This window comes from Siphateles boraxobius, unplaced genomic scaffold (genome assembly GCF_051911475.1).
Source record: "Siphateles boraxobius isolate OS27281-9 unplaced genomic scaffold, OSU_SipBor_1 26, whole genome shotgun sequence".
Taxonomy (NCBI): domain Eukaryota; kingdom Metazoa; phylum Chordata; class Actinopteri; order Cypriniformes; family Leuciscidae; genus Siphateles; species Siphateles boraxobius.
Window position 1 is genome coordinate 13,589,203 of NW_027508876.1, and position 22,074 is coordinate 13,611,276.

The window sequence follows — 22,074 nt, forward strand, 5'->3', positions numbered from 1 at the left end:
GACTAAATAAAGTGGACTTAAATAAATTGTGCGTGCGTGCGTGCGTGTGTGCGTGTGTGTGCTGAGAAGAAAACAAATATGGGTGATCTGATGACCTACAACAGCAAACAAGTATTTGATTACATTCACTTCCCAGATTTTCTTGAAAATATTGAAATGATTTTTAAAGCTTTAAAGTACTAAAAAAGATCTAAATTACTTTCCTAAATTTAAATTCCCAACTCATCTTTTTTTATCTGCCTCATTATAAAATAATAATCAGTTCAGCAGTGAAGCAGTTTCCTAAACATAGACAAGTAGAAGTCTGACTCATTTTACTTGAAATTATTCAATTGATCACTCGAAAGTGTTTTCGGAAGACCCTGAGCAGCACTTTGTGTTCTTTTTGTAGTGAAATAAATAGTCTTGTATAGAGATAATTATTCTCACAGGCCGACATTGAAGAAGGTTTATCAGACACTCGGAGGTGGGGTTTTATGACTGGAGCCAGTAACCCACCAAAACACCCTAGCAACCACCTAGCAATGCCCTAGCAACCACTCAATACACCTGAGCAATCACATACTCACAGATTTTTTTTTTTGTACCTTTAGGGGTACAACAGCTTGTTGTACTGGGGCAGTTCCTTTAAAGAGACATATTTGTACTGTAGTACTTTATAGTAATACCTTAAGTGTTTATACATTACTACTCTATGGTACTTAAATGCACATAGTGGCTTTTTTATAGCAGCCCTTTTTAATACAATTCATTTGTATTAAAGGTCCAATGACATGAAATTTTCACTTTCTGAGTTTTTTTAACATTAATATTAGTTCCCCTAGCCTGTATTTGGTCCCTTTCGTGTCTAGACATTTCAGTTGGTGTAAACCGAGTTTTGGCTATCTTTCTCTGCCTGTGAGAAAATGCGATCTCAGACGGGCTGATCTTGAATCTCCCCTATATGACGTCATATAGGGGAAAGGTTACCTCCCCCCTCTCTGCTTTGCCCGCCCAGAGAATTTGACCCGCCCATGAGAAAACGAGCTAGGAAGTACGAATAAGCGCGCAATCTTAGTTTATCCTCGAGAGATCATGGCGTGTGACCGATCGAAGCACAAATGTTGAATAGAGAGATATACTGGCTTGCAAAACGAGCGAAGCATGGCAGTGTATCAGTGTTCGGATGTACAAATGAATACAAAAGAATTTTTTAGTTCCTTCATACGAGCCTCTGAAGAAACAATGGGTTCATTTTATTTTCTCTGGAAATGCGCCGATACATCTTCCCAAAGTTTTGGATGGTCCAAACATTTCACCGACGACTGTTTCCTCAACTTGGGCCAATGCAGAGCTGGCCTCAATGAACGTCTGAAAATAAATCGATCGAGCTACCAAGCAACAGTTCAAGTTCAAGTTCAGAAAGGTAATCTTTCTCTCAAAATCGTTCAATACTGTTAATGCATCAGTAAGTCAAGCCAGTGACTAAAATATCACCTTCACATCGTTTCTTTTAGTAGGATAAAAATAATCTTATTTAAATTGTGAACAAATTATTTACAGAAATCGATCAAAGAACAATTTTTCACACAGCGCGAGTTTATCTGGACAACTCGTTATGAAATCAATGCCGCACGTGACTGCACAACGAAGCTCTTACTGTATGTACATCATCGTGTTTGCATTGGTGAAAGCATAAGAGAGAGAGTGCAGAAACTGCGTTGCAATGATAAGATCTTCAGTCTCGCGATCTACAGACTGTCATCTGCTTGCTCAATGCTCATCACAGCAACATTTTATGTGATGGGAATAGATCTAAATACTTTAAAAACTTGTCACGATTCGTTAATCTCGATAGCTGTATTAGTAAAAACGTATAATAGCACTAGTAAAGGTATTCGAGAGAATTTCACATGTAATCCGTAGCTATTTCATATGCACGCATGTCAGCCAATCACAGCAGTGGCCGCATTTACACTGAATCCCACAGCAGACACGCCCCTTCAAACAGAGTGTTCAAATCAGAGGCTAAAATCAGGCTAGGAAAAATGCCTTTTATTTCTAAATAATGACTATTTTTGGTCTAAAAAACATACTAACATCATAAGGGCAACCCAGGAAACATTATAAAATAATAAAATAACCCCATGTCAGGGGACCTTTAAATAAGCCTTTATCTGTCCAAGTTCTTCTTTGCTCTAAATCCCTTTCTTTTCACAGTTTGATAATCTCTATTCAGTTTTCTCAACAAATTTATTTTTTGTTTTCATGCCTTTTTCACTATTTCATGCTGTTCCTCTTCAGAAAGGTCTTGTTTCATCCCCATATTGCATAAGAACCATGACTTAATGTGGAACAGCCACTTTAAGTAGGTTTTCAATTTACCTAAGAAGACCTGGCAAAGTATTTAATAAACCTGTCTGAGGTTGATACTAAAAAATCATGACAAATAAAACAAACAAACATTCTTTGAAAAACTAGAATCTGAATGCATATTTAACTGAAATACAACTGATATGTCACTTCTATAATAATTTGGAAAACAGTGTACATACATAGCAGACTTTTTGCGGTTTAATATTCACAAACATAGTCCATATCGCAATCAATGACAGTCAGTGTTGTACAGTAAATTCCATTTTTATGACTAGAGCCTGCGTTTTCCGTATAGCGTAAATCATAGGGCTTGATATTGCACTGCAAAGAAAACTGTCCAAACCAATAAGATTCATTCTTTCAGAGTCCCTAATGTTACATAAAACTAGAACTTGGTGGTGCTCAGAAACAGACTATTTTGCTGAACGACAGTGAATATCAGAGGGACCGGCTCTCTTGTCTATGCACTCTTGTATTTGGTGTTAAACATGATAAACAGTGATAAACACCACTGTGAATGCAAAAATACGAATGGGTGTTTGGAAACATGTAAATACTTTTAATTTGACTTTCTCTCCATGACAAGCAAATGGAAAGTTGCACAGCGCTTTATGTTTGGCATAACGGGTATTTTTGATTTTCCATAAGTGCCACCTACACATTTATTCAGTTCGTTTTGTTATGCAATGGTCTGAACAGACAAATCGCACTCAAAAAATGTGTCAAATCTTTACCCCGGTACAATTTTGTTATTTTATTTAAACTTTACAAAACAAGCGTTTTGATGTAAAGTTGATGCACATTTTTTTCAAATTTAAATACAAAGTTCTGTCATGAAACTCTAGATGCCACAGGCTGATAGGTCCTTAACACAATCTGCTTGCAATCACATCATTTTCTATAGGGCACAGCTGATTGGTTTCTGCCATATCAGAAGCCAATGAACTCGCTGCTTAACTTTCAAATACTCAGTCAGCATTTCCTGTTGCAGTGCACTTTCAGAAACCATCCACCTTCCCCAGCTCCACCTGTATAGACCTGCAACTGGTAATTAATGTATGATATATTGTGTACAACAAGCCATAGCCGTCATTTCACCATCTAGATTAACTATAGTTCCAATATAGTCCGGCTACAAGTAACCCACTTCTAGCCAAAATAACCATGAATTTGGTTACATGTATTTTTTTGCTAAAATAACTTGCAAGATGTATGATACTCCATCATGTAACCAAAGTCTGTGTGTTGGCTTAATTTTTTTGACATGTCTATGCGCAGATTGTGTGTCTATTCTTGGGCTATGGTTAGACGTCTATTAAATGTTCACTGACAGCCCAAATTTTGCCTTGTTTTAGGCCCCGTCCACTCTACTGCGTTTTCGTTTAAAAACGGAGAATTAAAACGAAAACGATCTCCGTCCACACCAGCGTTTTAGCTGCGTATTAGAATTGATCTCCGTCCACATTAAAACGACTGAAAACTCGGATCACGTGACCATTCTCCAACACTGTGCATGCGCGTGCCGGTGTAAACAGGAAACGGATGGACTATTCCTCAGATTTGATGAGGAAGCAAGTAACGTTAGCTACCTCTGCAAAGATTAGAAAATGTCGAAGACCAGAGATTTCTTTTCATGGACCGCCGCTGCACACGGGAATTGTCATAGATCGCTCGAATAATAGTTTGCCTCCGGCGCATGTAGGCAGTTATAGCATTGTAAAATGCAGAATTTGCTTGCACAACAGCTGCTAACAAAGACATCAAAGTCAGTAACGCTTGTAATTCGTTATCCATGTTGCACTCACTAACATCAGCTACGTAGTCCAGGATGTTTTTGTTTGTTTTCTTCCGGTGACGGGACATGTGATGGGTGGCTGACGAATCAGGGAAGGATACGTCATGGGTGATGACACCCAATCATAGAGCCGAGCGTGACCTTCTACGTCATCGTTTCTAAACTCCTCCGTTTTGTCCCGTCTACACTAAAACGCCCTCCGGAGATTCAAAACGAAAAACGGAGCTGCAGCGTTTCTAAACTTCTCCGTTTTGGGTCTTCGTTTTTCCCGTTTTAGTGTGGACGGGAGGTGCAAACGTAGCAAAAGGTCTCCGTTTTTAAACGAAAACGCAGTAGTGTGGACGGGGCCTTAGCCTAGACGTCAGGGCTGTGTTTAGGTAATCTATTACCATGCCAAGGACTTGTCATGACAGAACTGGGTTTAAATGTCCACTGAAATGGAACGCGCAGCTTTATATGATGACAAAATTTCCACTGAAACAGGAAGCTATGGCGGGACATATTGATTGGCTCCTCCCCATTTTCAAATAGCGTTTAGTTTACCTCACAGACTACAATTCGTACTTGACACCACCATGAAAGTGAATCCGAGCGCTGATGATACGTTGGATTCAGTAGTAGGTGTGAATAAATTCTAGCCATTTCTTTCTTAACCAACGTACAGTTGGAAAATGGAATAAAACTCGAGCGTTTGAGAAAGTGAACACACATCTCCAACCCATATTGCTCTGTGACGTGTCAATAGTCGCTTTGGTGGTATTTATATCATTGGGGGCAGGACGCTTTAGAATCTAGAGAGCATTTGATTGGACAGAAGATGTGATGAGAATCTGAAGTCCACAGTGATGTCAAAAATATCGGTGTTGTAAGTTGTAACGGATGTTGTAAGTTTTGAATGCTTATATCTCCTAAATGCGAATTTTGTCATTGTTTTGGAACACACCAGCTTATTCGTAACCTTAAGGCTAACATATTCATACTAAAAGCTAAAAAACTTACATTTTGATTTCAGTGGACCTTTAACGTGATATGGCTTCTAATGGAAGCAAGATGCATCAACAGTCAAAGAATCAATCCTGTGCATGTTTACATACAAAATAGCACAGATGAACACAAGAATGCATCCTGTGTAAACAGCCTTTTACTCTCTGAGTCACAAATGTTCACAACTGTGTTGTAGTCCAAGATTGGCTTCAGGATAAACTCAATTTCATCATGTATTTGCGGTCGAGGGGTCTGTCGACTGCTGGTGTGTGCAGAGGGCAGAGGCACTGACCTGCTGGAGGGTGGTCAACGGCTGCTCTGAAAAAAACACTGAGATATAGCCTTTACACACGGACCTCCTGGCATTTCTGGAGCTGCAGCCAACACACGCACACATACGTGCACGTCTGCTAGTTAAGACACAGAAAGATACAGTGTAAACACATTCATGTGTGTAAGTACAAATCAGAATATGCTCACATACACACATAAAGCTGCAACATTTCATCCAACGACACATACAAAGTGAGAACATGCATGCGCGCGCACACACACACACACACACACACACCATAGCCATCTGTCAGACACAAGTCCCCCCTGTGCTCTGGCTGTCGTAGATATAATACAGTCTGCTGATTGGCTAAATCTGTTACCACCTTATTATAAGACACATGGACCTGTGATAAAACGCACACACATTCACAATAAACAACTTCCTTTTTCACAGGAAGTGGAGACAACGAAACACTTGAGGAAAAGAGAGATGACATTCAGGGAGAAGGACATGACAGACATTCACATTAAACTTTCAAACCTCTATAAATCCATTTTTCACCTGAGTGCTATTTCAATCTCTCTCCATTTCTCTGCATCGTCTCATTCCATCTGTTTCATGCGCTTCTAATCATTCATCTTCATCCAGCCTTCCAATCATTTTCCAATCTGTGCCGCTTCCTCTGGAGTGCTGTTCAATAAGGCTCTGAAATTTGACCTCTTACATCACGTTGGCACACATGCACTCATAGACATAGACTGATAGGTCCCTAATGCCCTGTTTTTTTAATTAACAGATTATTGCTTTGTAGTAATATTACCAGAGGAAGAGAGAAAGAGAGAGGAGGATGGTCAAGAGTCAGACTAGGACAGTGCCACCAAGTGCAATGTGAAACAAAAATCTACCCAACACAAATGGCATCGGAATGAAATTTACATGCTAAATTGCGATCGGTCTTATTTTGTACATTACCATTCAGAAGTTTGGAGTCGGAAAGATTTTTTTATATATTTTAAAATGTAATTTATTCCTGTGTTGGCAAAGCTGAATTTTCAGCATCATTACTCCAGTCGTCAGTGTCACATGATCCTTCAGAAATCATTCTAAGAGCTGATTTGCTCTTTAGAGAAACAATACACATTGTTATCAATAAAGAGAACGGTTTTGCCAATTAATATTTTTGTGGAAACTGTGATACATTTTTTTCCCTGGATTCTTTGTGGAATATAAAGTTCAATGGAACAGCATTTATTTGAAGTCTAAAACCCAAACTTACCTAAAACTTTAACACTGTTCTTTTGCTGCCTTGCAAACTCATGTATTTCCTTCAGGAAAAGCAGTTCTTGTTTTGGGATGTAATCAATCGTGTGTGGCCAGACGGTTTTTGAAGACTCTGGCTTTTATTTTTCTCCCACACAAGATGGAAATAGGCTGCCAAATTCAACAGATTTAAGTATTTTGCTGTTTGGCACCACAAGAAGTTGTGTTTACACATTCCCATGCCATATGTTAACACTCATCTTTGAGGGTGAAACATTTGATAGCCAAAAAAGAAAACAGACACTAAACCCCATTGCTGTGAGAGTTTGTGTGTGTGTGTGTGTGTGTGTGTGTGTGTGTGTGTGTGTGTGTGTGTGTGTGTGTGTGTGTGTGTGTGTATGTGCGTGCGTGCGTGCGTGCGTGCGTGCGTGCGTGCGTGCGTGCGTGCGTGTGTGCGTGCGCGAGTGAGTAAGTGAGTGAGAGAGAGAGAGAGAGAAAGAGAGAGAGAGAGAAAGAAAGAGAGAGAGAAAGAAAGAGAGAGGGTGACAGAGCTACTGCCAAATTGACAACGCTGTAGGTAATCCTCAGCAAACAGGAAGTAAGTAAATGTCAGCACAATTACACACACCTTCACATTCACAAAATCAACAAACACCCAGTGGGGTTTTCAAAGTGGGTTCCGGGGACCACCAGGGGTCCACAGGTAATTTCAACAGGGGAAAAAAGAAAAAAAAAAGAAAAACAATTCTAAAGACTTGCGGATTTGATTAAAATATCTGGATTAAGTTGTCTGAGTTTACTGCGGGTTCTTGTGTTCATTGGAAAGGAAAGATATATCGATACTCAAAACCATCATCAGCAATGTAGCGATTAATAAAGACAGATTAATAAAAAATAAAAAAAGGAAATCAGGAGGAAAAGGATGCAGCGACTGAAAAGCATTCTTATCATAGATATTCTTGTTACACCACGTCACATTAAAATACCAAGCGTTGTTATTCTCTTGAATTCTGAACATGAGAACATGAAGGGAATTTTACAGCTTATTAGTCAAACTGACGAAAAAATGATTATTTGTATGCCACTTTATGATTTGAAATGATTTGTTTTTCTGTCCTTTTGAGTGGAATTTCCCTAATCCGGAAGTGCCTCCCATAATCTAGAATGCAGAAGGCTCATTAGAAAAAAGGGATACTGGATGTGAGCGTTGTGTCGCGTCAAAAGTGTCACTGGTTACAGTTTACACAGATGTATGCCGACAACAGGACAAACGGAAGAGTGAAAGAACGCTCACTTTAACGCTTGTTTGTGTCTCTGTAAAGACTCCAAAAGGACCTCAGCATTAGAAACAAGTGGATGGTTTATTTTATTGGCGTCCAGGATTACGTCGGAGGATTATATGTTTGTTCGGAGCATTTTGTTTTGTAAACGAGGCATAGTATAATAGCGAATTCACAAAGAACTTTTGTTGATGGATGAAGTAGCCAACTGTTGGATCTGACAGCAGCTGCATCGCAAACCGCAAGTAAATGATTTCATAATGCATTGTCATTAAATTACTGTTTTATATGGATAATGGTTAAAGTTAACCTCAAGCAAGATATTAAAAATCCATGTCATGACCCCTTTAAAAAATTTAAATCCACTTGCAAAACTTATCTATTAACACATCGCTTAAAATAGTACAATGGCAATACTGTGATTTTAATGAAAATATACTATGGGATAAGAACAATATTCTTTGAAGTACAACAGAGCATTATGTACACACTGTACTATGTACTTTTTTGTAAGTGCGACTCATCTTCATCTAGGAATTATGACAAACTCTTTCTATATTAAAAGCCGCCGTTCTCTTTCTCACTCTGGCAATGCTTGTTTTAGCTGGTTCCGTGTGTGGATGCTGTGACTGCCATTGCTAGAACAGTCCGTGTAAATGTCAGTATGCTTACCATTTGCGTGCATATATGTGTGTGAGCATGTGTGCACATTTACGTGTGTTCTGCAGGCTGTGAAATTAAATTTGCCAGACTCTAAAGAACCCAGCATGTCTGAGAGCCATTAATATGTAGTCAGTGTGTTACATCTACATCAGCACCTCTCATCCACCCCTCCTTAACATTTTTATTGCACGCTGTCTTCCATCCACATGAAATGTTTCTTCAACAAATGCAGTCTGTAGCGGCACTCTCTCTTCACTTTATTCTGAGTGTGGCGTGAGTAACAGAAATGTTCAACATTTATATTCATTGTATGTGTCAGATGGATGGATAGATCTTTTAAAAAATCAGCTCTAAACGCAGTTTGTCCCGCTATCCAATGCTGAAGAATGAATGGTGGCATTAGAGTGCTACAAGGGAATTTAGGCATCACTTTATAATGTACAGTATGAAAAATGGATATTAAGATAGTCATATTTTGATTTGATAAAGGTGATATTTTACAGTGTAATTAAATTAAAAAAAATTTAAAGATCAAATTTAAGTGACTGTTAAGATAACGGCAAAGGTAATCGATATGGAAAAATAGTGGAAATGAGCAAGAACAATTAAATATTCAATATCATCCATGTGGCAAGCAGGGCGGGGTTGAGAGCCGTGGGAACGGAGGCCTCGAGTTTCTCACAGAGGAGACCCAGGAGGATAAAAGGAGGAGTGACAACAGTAAGGACGAGAGTGGTTCCAGTCTCCTCCTTCCCTTATCAACGAACCTTGTTACAATCCGATATACACTGATGAGCCAAAACATTATGACTACTCATAGGTGAAGCAAATATCATTGATCGTTTCATTGATCATTGAACAAAGCCACATATAAATGTCTGGGATTAGACAGTGAGAAAACAATCAGTTCTTATAATCAATGTGTTGGGCAGAAATAAAGATCTGAGTGACTTTGACATGGGTCAAATTGTTATGGCAATGCGACAGGATCAGAGTATCTCTGAAACGGCAGTGCTGAGAATTTACCAACAGTGGTCTGAGGAGGGACAAACCACAAACCAGCGACAGGGTGTTGGGCGCCCGAGGTTCATCGAGGCCTATCCCATCTGGTTCAAGCCAACAGAAGGTCTACTGTGGGACAAGTCACAAAATTTGGGGCACGAAAGAGTTAGAACTGGACCCTGGAGCAGTGGAAGATGGTCGCCTGGTCCAATGAGTCCTGTTTTCTTTTAATCACGTGGATGGTCATGTACGTGTGTGGCATTTACCTGGACAAGTGATGGTACCATGGGACGACGACAAGCGGGAGGAGGTGATGTTCTGGGCAATGTTGTGCCGAGAACCCTGAGTCCAGCCATTCAAGTGGACATAAATTTGACATGTGCCACCCAAGATATTGTTGCAGACCAGGTACACCCCTTCTGTACATGTTGGAAGTGCACTTTTTCAGCAGGATAATGCAACCTACCACACCTCAGACATTATTCAGGATAGGTTTGAGGAACATGATGAAGATGTGTTGCCCAGGCCTCCAAATTCCCCAGGTCTCAATTCAATTGAGCATCTGTGGGATGTGCTGGACCTACAAGTTCAATCCACAGTGGCTCCACTTCGCAACCTTCCGGACTTGAAGGATCTGCTGCTAACATCTTAGTGCCAGATACCACAGGACACCTTCAGGGCAGGGGTCTTGTAGAGCCCATGCCTCAGTGGGTCGGTACTGTTTTGGCAGCACATGAAGGACCAACGGCATATTAGACAGGTGGTCATAATGTTTTGGCTCATCTGTGTATTTTCAATATTGATAAAAAAAAAAAGCTAAATTAAAAACAAAATCTCCTAAAAAAGCAGACTGAAACAGTACATGAGGGTGAGTGACTGATGACAGATTTTTTATTTTCGGCTGAACTTTCTATTTAAGTCTGCTCTCTGCTTATTGTCTTATGCTGCTGACTTTCATTGTCTCTTTCTTTCTTCACTCTCCGTCTTTCACTCTCTTTCTCTCTGACCAACAGGCCAAGTCTATCAGTCACAAGGTATGAAGTCAATTTTTGTTCTTCTCAAGGGAATTCTGAGAAAAATAGAGGATAGAGAAAAGGGATGGAAAGATAGAGCAGGAGGAGACAGGGTTCATATAAACATCACAGCATGAGGTAAACCTCCTTTATCTGTATCAGGTACAAAGTATCTCTGTGTTCCACAGCTGAGTAACTGCACTAAAACACAAGCCATGCTGCTTTTATCCATCTAGATACTGCTGGTTACAACATTTTATTAAACACACACATTAACACGCCGACATGCACACATTTCATCATAAGCAATTTTTCAAGTATAAGTATTATTAAAACTGTTCATATTTGTACTTTAAAGATGCTGTTCCCATAGTACATTTTCAAGAAAATCGTAATATTGCTATGGTACTTTTTGTGTTGTGCTGTGTTAATAGATAATTCTAGAAGATTTCTAACTTATTTATACCAAGATTGTCCAAATATTATCCTATTATGAGGCAGCTCTATATTTTAATATATAAAGACCATTTTATTATGTGTGAGAAAAAGCAAGTTCTAAAGTATAAGTACATATATTGTTTGCAATATTAAATTATAATGTAATTAAGTTAAAAATTTGTTATTAAATTATTAAAAACTTTTATATTGTAATTGCACTAGAGCAAAAACAAATTCAAAATTTAAATTTCTGTAAAAAACTATATATTATATTATATAAATTATAATATTATTATAATATTACTACATTATATTATTTTATACACCTAAATAAAATACCAAAAGAAAAGCAGCATTCACAACCACAGACCAACATTCGGACAACATGCTAAAGTTTTGCGTACATTTTCTTCAGAAAATATATATAATTAATATTGATTAAAACAAAAAGTGAGCTTTTATCCAGCATGACTTACAGAGCATCCAGTGCCCATATTTTTTATTTTTTATGCATTTCCAAAGATTTAAACTGCCATGTTCAGCCAGTCAAGCTACAGGATCTCATTTAACACTTGTGTATTTGCATACCCATATATCATGTATTTGATCTGTCCTGATCAGCTTGTAATTATTTGCATATAAATTGTCTGTAAGAGGAGGGGAAGTGGCAGTGTGTGTGTGTAAGTTGCTGGAACAGATCAGTGATACACACTGCCACTTCCCCTCCTCTTACAGCATGTCTAGAGCAGATTATCCTTAACGACCGCTTACACAAATCTCTGTGCTTTAGACAGCGTGAGTGTGTGTGCGTGCGTGTGTGTGTGTGTGTGTTTGTGTGTTGGGGGGTGGAAATGTGTGCCTCAAGTGAGATGACAGACCTCATCAAACTAAACTGTGTAAGTGGCGTTAATTGATAGCAACTAGATACAATGTAAGCTACACCAAGGCATCCCAATGCGTTAAGATGAATTTTTTAAAGTTGAACTTCTAAAAAGTAGCGCAATCAAATGGAAAAATGAATTCTATGTGAACTGCCCCTATAGTGTACATGGTTGTCAGGGCATTGTTATATGAAGGCTAAGGTGTTCTAAATTAATTTTGAAAATTAATTCAAAATTATGACCAAATCAATTATGTTCTTCACCAAATGTCACTATTTTCCTGCAAAAGTGAATTAAGATTCATTTAGAGCTGTCTTTTTATTTGTTCATGTTTTAAATTAAAACTTAATTTTTACTGAAAATAAAAAACATGTTTCCTCACACAAGACGATTGCAGAAAAAAACAAGTCTGTCTTGGCTTGCAAAACCTCAATTACAAAAAGGAGTGTGAGGCTTTTTTCTAAAAGTCAAGCCAACTTTATTTTTATACAATATATTGTTTCATCTCAATTTATTTATAAAGCACAATTAAAAACAACCAGTTGACCAATGTACTGTACAATCTTCAACAATTAATGATGCAAAAAGAGTTCAACTCGGCTGTAAAGCAGCTCTAAAAATATATATTTTTTAAAAGTGTCATTGTTCAGCTGGAGTCAGTTTAGTGTCAGTCCCGTTATAAAGATCATTAATTATTAAATAAGTTCAAATCGGCTATTAAGCAGCTCTGCAGAAAACAGTGATGTAATCGTCCAGCTCAGTTCAATTTGCATCATATAGTGTCAGTACAGTCAAATCAATCATATTGTTGAATATTAAATGTCCCCAACTAAGCAAGCCAGAGGCGACAGTGGCAAGGAACCCAAACTCCATCAGTTGACAGAATGGAGAATAAAGTAGGGTTCGACCGATTATCGGCCTGGCCGATTATCGGCGCCGATATTGAGCATTTTTATGGTTATCGGTATCGGCCATTTTCAAAACCGATTTGCCGATAAAATAATTTAATTTTGAAATGCGCTATATTTGGCTCTGACGCAGTCACCTCTGTCGGAACTCACCACTCTGTAGACTAGAACAATGCAATGTCCCGCACATCTGATTTGTTGGGAGTCACGAGTCCGGCCAATCAATGCGGAAAGCTGAAGCCACTGAAAGTTTAGCACTCACACCGACAGCACTCGCTGACTGGAGCTGCTGCACTGATCACGCATCAGTTGTCTTGTCTCTCAAAGTTAAGGCAGCAGCTGACTTTGCTGAAGTAGCAATAAATTACTACACTGAAGTTGCAAAACACCTCAATATAATAGGGTCCTGTGATGTCTGCGATGCAGAAAACACGGACCGAATCGCGGAATCCAGTCATAAAAACTCTTTGTTATTCTTAATTTTGACATTAACTTACATTTTTACACCAGACATAGGCTATATATCGGGTTTAAAATATCGGTTATCGGTCTACTTGATCTGTAAAAATCAGTATCGGCATCGGCCCTGAAAATCACGTATCGGTCGACCCCTAGAATAAAGCCTTGGGAGAGATCAGGCTCAGTCAGGGGGCCAGTTCTCTTCCATGCTGCATCACAAGTCAGATGTCCGATTGTGGATTGATATCAATTTAACTGTGGATGGCTGTTGTACCAACGAGGTCTTCACATGGTATTGTCTAGGGAGATGGCAAGCACGCATGACAAGTTAACAGGCTGGACGAAATGCTGACGCGTTGTGCTAGCGATAGTGATTTAGATTAAAAGCTAGAGATGTCAGTTTAATGTGATAGGCAATATTAGATAATAAAAGATATATGGTGATGCTCAAGTTATATTTAGCAATATAAACAGTAAGGAATAATAGTAAAATAGAGGTTCAAAACAAAGCTATAAGGAGCTACAAATGCAAAGTACTTTTAGAAGCTTTCGAAAAGATTTTTCTACAGTCTCCAGAAAGTCCTTGACTGAAATGTTTTTGTAGTTGTGCAGGGGTCGGATTCATGAAATTCTTCTTAAAACAAATTAAGAAATTTCTTAAGACAGAAGAATGTTCCTAGTGCAATTCTTGAAAAATATTCTCAAAAATTTACTTTAAAAAAACGTATTTTCTTAAGAAGACAATGAGACAAACTTTTTAGAAGCTTTCTAAAAGATTTTTTAACAGTCTGCAGAAAGTCCTTGCCTGAAAACAGCTCAAAGGCCGTCTTTTTTGTGCTGCCTGTTGATTACCATAATCATAACAAGCATGCACACTATATTCATCAGGACTTGCTTCAGTACCGGGCGGCGACACCATTGTTACTTTCTAGAGCAATTAAATACTCTTGTTCTGCCTGTTTTGTTATATATACATCCCTAAAAAGTGCCTAATAATATTTCTATACTGAAATAATATCGGCATTATAACTATTATGACTATGATATGATGATTGATTTTTCATTAGGCTATTTTTGGTGCCACCTCAGCACTTGGTGCCCTACGCACAGCGCGTGATGCAGGCGCTGACTGGCTTGATGAAAGTTTAGCACTCGGCGTCTCTCATAGTCATATGTGCTGAATGTTGCTGAAAATTATGTTGTAACTAATTATAAAATTAAAAACAAGGTCACTATTTGACTTTTTTTTGTAGTGATGATTTTGAAAAAGGTGCACTATGCAGGATTTTCAGTTGCCCTTTACAAACACAACACCCAAACTTGGTCCCTCTTCACAGGCGGGCTCAAGCCATAAGCCACGCCCCCTGTCCCAGACATCATATCAGTTGCCAAAACACACACAGGTGACACACCCAAACCTGCAGCACCATCACATGAGACAGCAAATCAACAGACTACATGCGGAAAGATGAGTGATTAGATGTTTTGCAAGTATTTTTTAAATTTTTGTTTATCGTGCATAAATGGCTTTTTTATTTAATTTTTTTGTCTGTGTACATGTATATGAACGAACAGTAACCTTAATAATTAAATGACTGGCTGTAATTTTCCAGCGAAGTTAGCCATCTTCAATCTATCCTGCTAATAAACAATAATTATGTGTCATTTAAAAAAACAATTACAATGCCTAGTAATCTGTCGAGTTACAGATAACAGTCAATAAGGCAATAGCAGCATTAGCAAATAGTTTTTTGTGTCGATACACGACAATTTAGCAAAGCATCCCAAGCTTCAGACACAGACGACACACCCTCTGGCCAAAGGTTGCAGCCCGGAAATGTCCCCAAGCACAGCAATAGAAGAATAAAATAAGAAAATACAGGCAGAGAACAATGTCTCTGTAGACAAACACAACCACACAATTCTATTGGAGCATAATTAATGACTGTGAGGGATTATATCTGTGCAAGTCTATACTTGATTTTTGGGGGGAAATCCTGCATTGTGCACTTTTAAGGGCTGGGTGTAGTTGTGAGCGGGGCATAAACTAACGCCGGGCTAGTTGTAACACACATGGTTTAAAACTTTCCACACATCCCAGTATGACGAAACTTAGTGTTCTAGTTAGTACTAGTAGAACTTAGTACTAGTTGCCATATCGACACTATATAGAAAAAAAAATTGCACCAACATTAAAAAAATCTCTGGAAGATATCATTGAAAGTTTATTTATCCATAGCAAATGTTGTATTTACATTTGCTAGGGAGAAATAAACTTTCAGTGATATCTTCCAGAGATTTGTTTAATGTTGGTGCAATTTTTCTTTCTATATAGTGTCAATATGGCAACTAGTACTAAGTACTACGATTTTTTGTTTTTATTTAAAATTAGAAAATTTTAAAAAATTAAAGAACTAACATTACCATTCTGTTAAATAACAGAAATCTGATATTGTTTTAACAGATTAAAATAATATCAGATTTCTGTTATTTAACAGAATGGTAATGTTAGTTCTTTAATGTTTAATGCTCGTTCTTTAATGCTTTGCTAAGTAGCAGAAGACAGTAGCCGGGTTTAAATCCCGGTTGAGCAGTTGGGGAATGTTGTAACACTGTGTTACAATGAGTCCCTATTAGAACTATGCTAGTATATTCTATACTTTCATGAATTCTATTGAGAAACCATGAGAAAAAGGTTAATAAAGTCAATGTTCAGAAGTGATTAATTATTATTATGTTTTGGACTATGCTGTACAGCTATGTTTTGCGGTGTGTTTGTTGTCAAACTCAAAAATACTTTTTAATTATTAAAAATGCCATAATTTTAAATGAAAAAGTAAAAAATGTATTTATTGACAAAATATTTTAGTTTGTCTAGTATATATTTTTTTATTAGATCAGATCAAATTTTAAGCTGTCATATGGGCATGTTGTCACATTTCACTTCCATTCTTTCAGGGTAGGCTAAATAAAGAAAAAAGTATACACAATGAATGTGGGAAAAAATAAATGCTCTGAACCCCAAGTGGATTTGCATAAACTGAGAAATTCAAAAAGGGTTAGCTTGTGCCCCGCTCTCCTCTACTTCATTTTCTGCGTTCCACTCGCGGAAATTTTTTCATAAAATGCTGACACAAAAACAATTAGAAGTAGGACAATGCAAAAGACCTGAACAGAGATACATCAGATTAAAAGTATTTTGCTTTTTAAACGCTAACTCTACGTTTTGTTTCTGTCTTACTTAACACGTAACACAACGTGTAGTCATGTGCCTCTCTAAAGGTGATGACACACAGGGCCCACGACCGATCTAAATTATCCAGAGAGAAATATATTCCCCATTTTCAATGGGAAAGTGGCCAGCAACATTGCTCAAAAAGTTGCCCTCTGTATTTATCACCTTAAGAGTTAAAAGCATTAAAAGCATGCGGGTCTCGCAGAGCTACAGAAGAACGAGTCAGGGAAGAACACCTCCACTTCATCAATTATTCAATGTTCCTATTTCATAAATCTCACATGTACTGTACTTTCCCACTTCCTGCAGAGAGAAACACCTCAAGTGTTTGTGGGAATTTGCGCAACATTGACCCAACAAAGCAGCTTCTACACAGCGCCACCAATTTTCGAAGATGCAAATGAACATCAATATGCAACTTGACAATACAGCCTCTCTCATACACACACACACACACACACACACACACACACACACAAACACACACACACAAGAGCTGATCTGAGGCGAGCAGGCACTGCTGACAGTTCAGCTAGACTGAAATAACTTTTTAGCTCATCAGCATCTATATGTCATCTTTAATATGCTGTCACTTCCTTCTTTCCCCTGATTGAATAATACTCCCCACTGGTTCCTGCACTTTTTCTTTGGCTGCGTGGGGTAACTGGGTCCACTCACATCATATCTGAGTGTCGGCGATGCTTTACATAAAATAATAGTTAAAGGAGTAATTCACTTCAGAATTAAAATTTCCTGATATATTTCTCACCCCTATGTTTTTCAAGATGTACTTTTCTTTTCTTCAGGCAAAAATAAATTAATGTTTTTAAGGAAAACATTGCAGGATTTTTCTCCATATAGTGGAATACCAACGGGTTGAAGGTCCAAATTGCAGTTTCAATGCAGCTTCAGAGGGCTCTACACGATCCCAGCCGAGGAATAAGTGTCTTATCTAGCGAAAGGTAATTTCCCAAAAAAAAGTAAATAAATATTTTCATAGATATAAACACCTTGGCTACGGCAGTTCAATGGAACAAATGCGTCAATAGAGCCGCCATCCCCAGCCGAAACAGGGGAGCCCCTCATCAGCGTCAATGTAGGAAAAGGTCTAACGCAAATATAGTCACCATAAATCATCATGAATATGTTTTTATAGTTGTTTTGGTTCGTTCCAATGGTCAGATATGTATTTATTATAGAGTCCAGAGAAATGTACAAAAATGTACAAAAATTTCACAATCTTGTGAAATGTAATCCCTTGCTGCCTGGTTTTTAGATTTTGTTCGTGTGAACATCCATACGCAGCACAAAAGTCCGGCATCATCCATGAATTCAGCTTTACCTAGATACTTCCTATGACAAGACCCCTGTTCCAAGATGGCTGCGGTTTTGACGCATGCTTAGAACCCTAAGGCGACATCTAGTGTTTATATCTATGAAATATTTTAACCACAGATGCTCGTCTTGCACGTCCACGACTTCGCGCATTACGTAATCACGTTGGAAAGGTCAGGCGGTAACCTGACGTAGATGGAATATGTAGGGTAGGGCGAAAAACTCCATATCATTTTCTCCTCCAGCTTCAAAATCATCCGACATCATTGATTTACCTTTTTTTTGTAAAGGGCGTTTGACTTAGGTCATGCGTGACCTTAAACGTGATTACGTAATGTGTGGCGATGCGCAACTAGCGCAAGACAAGCATTTGTGGTTAAAAAGTATATAGCCTAAATGTTTATTTTATTTAGAAAACGACTGATCGTTTCGCTAGATAAGACACTTATTCCTCAGCTGGGATCGTGTAAAGCCCTTTGAAGCTGCATTGTAATTTGGACCTTTAACCCGTTGATAACCGTTGAAGTCCACTTTATGGAAGAAAAATCCTGGAATGTTTTTCCTCAAAAACCTTAATTTCTTTTCGAGTGAAGAAAGAAAGACATGAATATCTTGGATGATGTGGGGGTGAGTAAATTATCAGGAAATTTGAATTCTGAAGTGAACTGATTCTTTAACTCTATTTTAAAAAGTACAGAATCATCCACACTGTACAATTTCAACTATTTCAGATCCTTCATTAGACTTTTTTTTTTGCATACATTTTCCCAATTCTCCCCTTCAGACAAACCTATAAGTCCCGAATCCGATTATCTTGATGGTTCTACAGATTATCTTATCAGATTTTCCTGTGGTGTGGTGGAAAGAGTACTAACAAAATGTACTTAAGTAAAAGTATTGCTACTTAAGTATTCATTTACGAGTACAAGCAGAAGTACTGAAAAATAATATGATTCATAAGAGTAAGAGTAAATAAGTAGTTTGCTTAAAAACTACTCAAGTAACTATGTTACAAAGTACTTTAGTATTATTTGTCTATTTTTACCCAAAATGGGGAAATGACGAATTCAATCAGAGTTATATTAAAACATGTCCTGGCTCTTCCAAGCTTTATAATGGCAGTGAAAGGCTGGAGAAAATTTGAAGCCCAAAAAAGTGCATCCGTCCATGATAAAAGTGCTCCACTTTTACTCCAGGGGGTTAATAAAAGCCTTCTGAAGTGAAGCCATGCGATTGAGTAAGGAAAATACCCATATTTAAAACTTTATAAACTATAATCACTAGCTTTTGCCAGACGCCCGTACGCATTGATTTACGGTGGAAGACTAACACCTGACCCGACGCACAGCGTAATGATGAACGTGGAAGTTCAGAGGAAAGAGCTAAACAAAACAGCGGTCGCGAATTAGCAATTTTGAAGAGAAATGTTGGAGGACCTCTATATAATAGAAGAAGAGCTTGTTGCACAGCCCTATTTGTTTAAACCACGAGAGGCGTCTAAGCTTACGATACTCCTACATCATACATGCGCCATGGGTTACTCTTGTGGCTTAAGTTGAATTGCGCATGTGTACGGTTGTCTGGTGGAAGCTCGTTATTTTAGATAAAAAAAGCTATAAATATGGGTATTTTTCAGAATAACGTTGGGGCTGCACCCATCTCAAATGCTAAATATCCAACATGTCCAATATTTACGCTCAGAAATCCTGTTGTGTGGGGGGAACCCCGATGACACACACATGCACTCTGTAGATTGATGGAACGAAGCGATACGCATTCAGAAAGCCAGCTGAAGGAAGACTAAGAACAACACAACTTCATCTAAACCTTTTTCTCCACATATTTTTTTTTAAATCAATCCAAACACTACTATCGCCATTTCTTCTAGTCCGTCGTCCGCCATGTTTGTTTACATAGTCACGTTTGACTGCGAGAGATTTTGCGAGACTTCCTGTGTTTTACAGTCAGGAATCTGATTGTTTGTGAATGGAATCTGTTAGTGTGTATGTCAGGGGTCTCCAACCTTTTTTCATTTGAGAGCTACTTTTTTTTAAAATATTGTTTCCGAGAGCTACTCATGTAGGCTAATACAATACTTAAATCTCTTAAATAATGTCTCATAACTCTCATATTAACAACTATCTAAACTGTTTTAGACCTAAAAGAGTTTTTGTAGGCCTATATATGTCACCCTTAAATGTCAGAGAAAAGAACAGAATCAGAGATTATTTTTTGTAAAGAAAATTGTACTTTGCATATTATACTATAAAAACACACAATTATAGTTGATTTTATAGTGTATCTTAACTAGAGATGAAATGGCCTGAAAATTTCATTTCATGATTATAGTGACCAAAATGATCAGTTATCACAGAATCCTGTTCAAAAAGTACTAATACTACACAATAAAATCCATTCACCAAGGTTTATGTCGAAAACCAGCAAATAACAAATATAATTAGAATTCATTTGCACTTTTTGTTTACATATACAAAATAACAACATTAAAAATAATGGTCAGATTTTAAAGGAGTGTCTTGCGACATGTTATCTACTAACATGTAGCCTACAAGTTCAAATAAAGTTTTGACAAAAAAAGATTTATAAAAAGCTCGCATATTTCAGCCTTTAAATCATTTTTATAAAAAGAATGAGTCAAAAAAGATAAATTACTGACGTTCACAATGCACATTAGCTTATCTTTCATTATTAATAGTAAAATTCGGTCCGATTTTCCCGTGGCGTCTGTCATTGCTATGCAACCATGCACTGCGCTCTCCACAATGACAAAGAAGTTTTAGTAGCTAATGGATTTTTCATCTTGCTGCGCATGGAAAAAATGAGTGCGTCGCTTCAATTATGAGCTTCCTACATTTGAAATAACAAACTTGAGCGCGCAAAATATGCGATATGTAAGCTACCTCCAATCAGGCCACGAGCTACTGGTAGCTCGCGAGCGACGTGTTGGAGACCCCTGGTGTATGTGGTTTGCTGTCTTAGTCACATCTCGGCAGTCCACACACTACAGTAACATCCTGTTTGTGGTCTCTCACGTTTTGAAAATCTGAAAAGATTTTAGTGTGGGCCTGCCTTAAAGCAATGAGGTTAGTGTTAAAGAAATCCACTGTTCTTCAGGAAGTCTCTGGGCAGCAGACTGAATCTCACAGGCTAAAAGAAATCTCTTTCAAACAAAACCCCGACTTTGTACTCTCTCTCTGTGTTTTTCTCTCTCCCTCTTATGTTTAACTTGCCAAATTTACACGGTTTCCTGTCATTTTTCCTTTTTTTTAAGTCACTCTTGAGGTGTTTGATTGTATATGTGCTGCGGTAGTGACAGATCAGGCCTGTGAGGTTGACGGCGCCGAGTCATGCCAGAGAATCTCAAAGAAGGCTGCCTTATAGTCACGTGTCTGTGTGTAAAATCACATTCATTAGTGCCAAGTGAGTCCACTGAAGTGAACTGATGGCAGTGCCTTTCTGTCTTCTCTGGGTTATTACTGTCTGTTTACATTCCCTTACACACAACGCTCCACACACACACATCATAAATATAACCCCTGGCTTGCTTAAAGGATGTACTGTATGCTCAGTGATGCTGACAAATGAAGATGAATAAAACACACACACTGAGAACTGTTCACAGGCAGTTGACCGCTCGTTGAGGCTTGTTTGAAGAAAAAAAAAATCCATTTCATTTTCATCTTACAAATCTCTAGGTCTAGTGTTTTGATATGGTGAGCTGCAGTAGATAATACAAGAGAGACACACGACGATCAAACTAACCTTTCATGAACATCAGGGAAAACTAAGCACTACACACTTAAACACAATGTTAATACTAGACAAGCAACTAAGGAAAACTCATTAACACAACAGGGAACAAATGTATAACTCATTAACAACATGGAAACTAGCAAAGACAGGAAACTCAGGCAAACAGACACAGAACAAAACCAAACTATGACACAATGAAACTAACATACTCCTGACAGCCGTGCTAGGCTATGTATACTCTTTAAACAGCATTATGGTAAAAATGGAACACTATGGCAACAGATTTCTTACCTGTATGTGACAGCATTTTGCTTCGGGAACTGACAGAACAATTTACGATTCTTTGCAACCTTTAGCCACTGCCGAAATTCACTCACTCCCACTAAACGTTTACTCTTTGAATTTTTGCACCCAG

The 22,074-nt window shown here is 38.1% G+C and overlaps 1 protein-coding gene across 6 annotated transcripts in view; it reads right to left on the minus strand.

Moving 5' to 3' along the window:
- The window catches only part of dlgap1b (discs, large (Drosophila) homolog-associated protein 1b), a 183,070-nt gene that overhangs the window by 156,206 nt on the left and 4,790 nt on the right, over positions 1–22,074 (minus strand). Inside the window, exon 2 of one of the 6 annotated variants that reach the window (XM_077244399.1) lies at positions 5,427–5,544. The exons of 4 other annotated variants lie outside the window; for them this stretch is intronic. The gene's annotated coding sequence lies outside the window, so the exon portion shown is untranslated. Of the gene's footprint in view, positions 1–5,426; positions 5,545–22,074 lie in introns of those variants that run through there. One more of the 6 variants, XM_077244397.1, reaches the window with a different exon arrangement.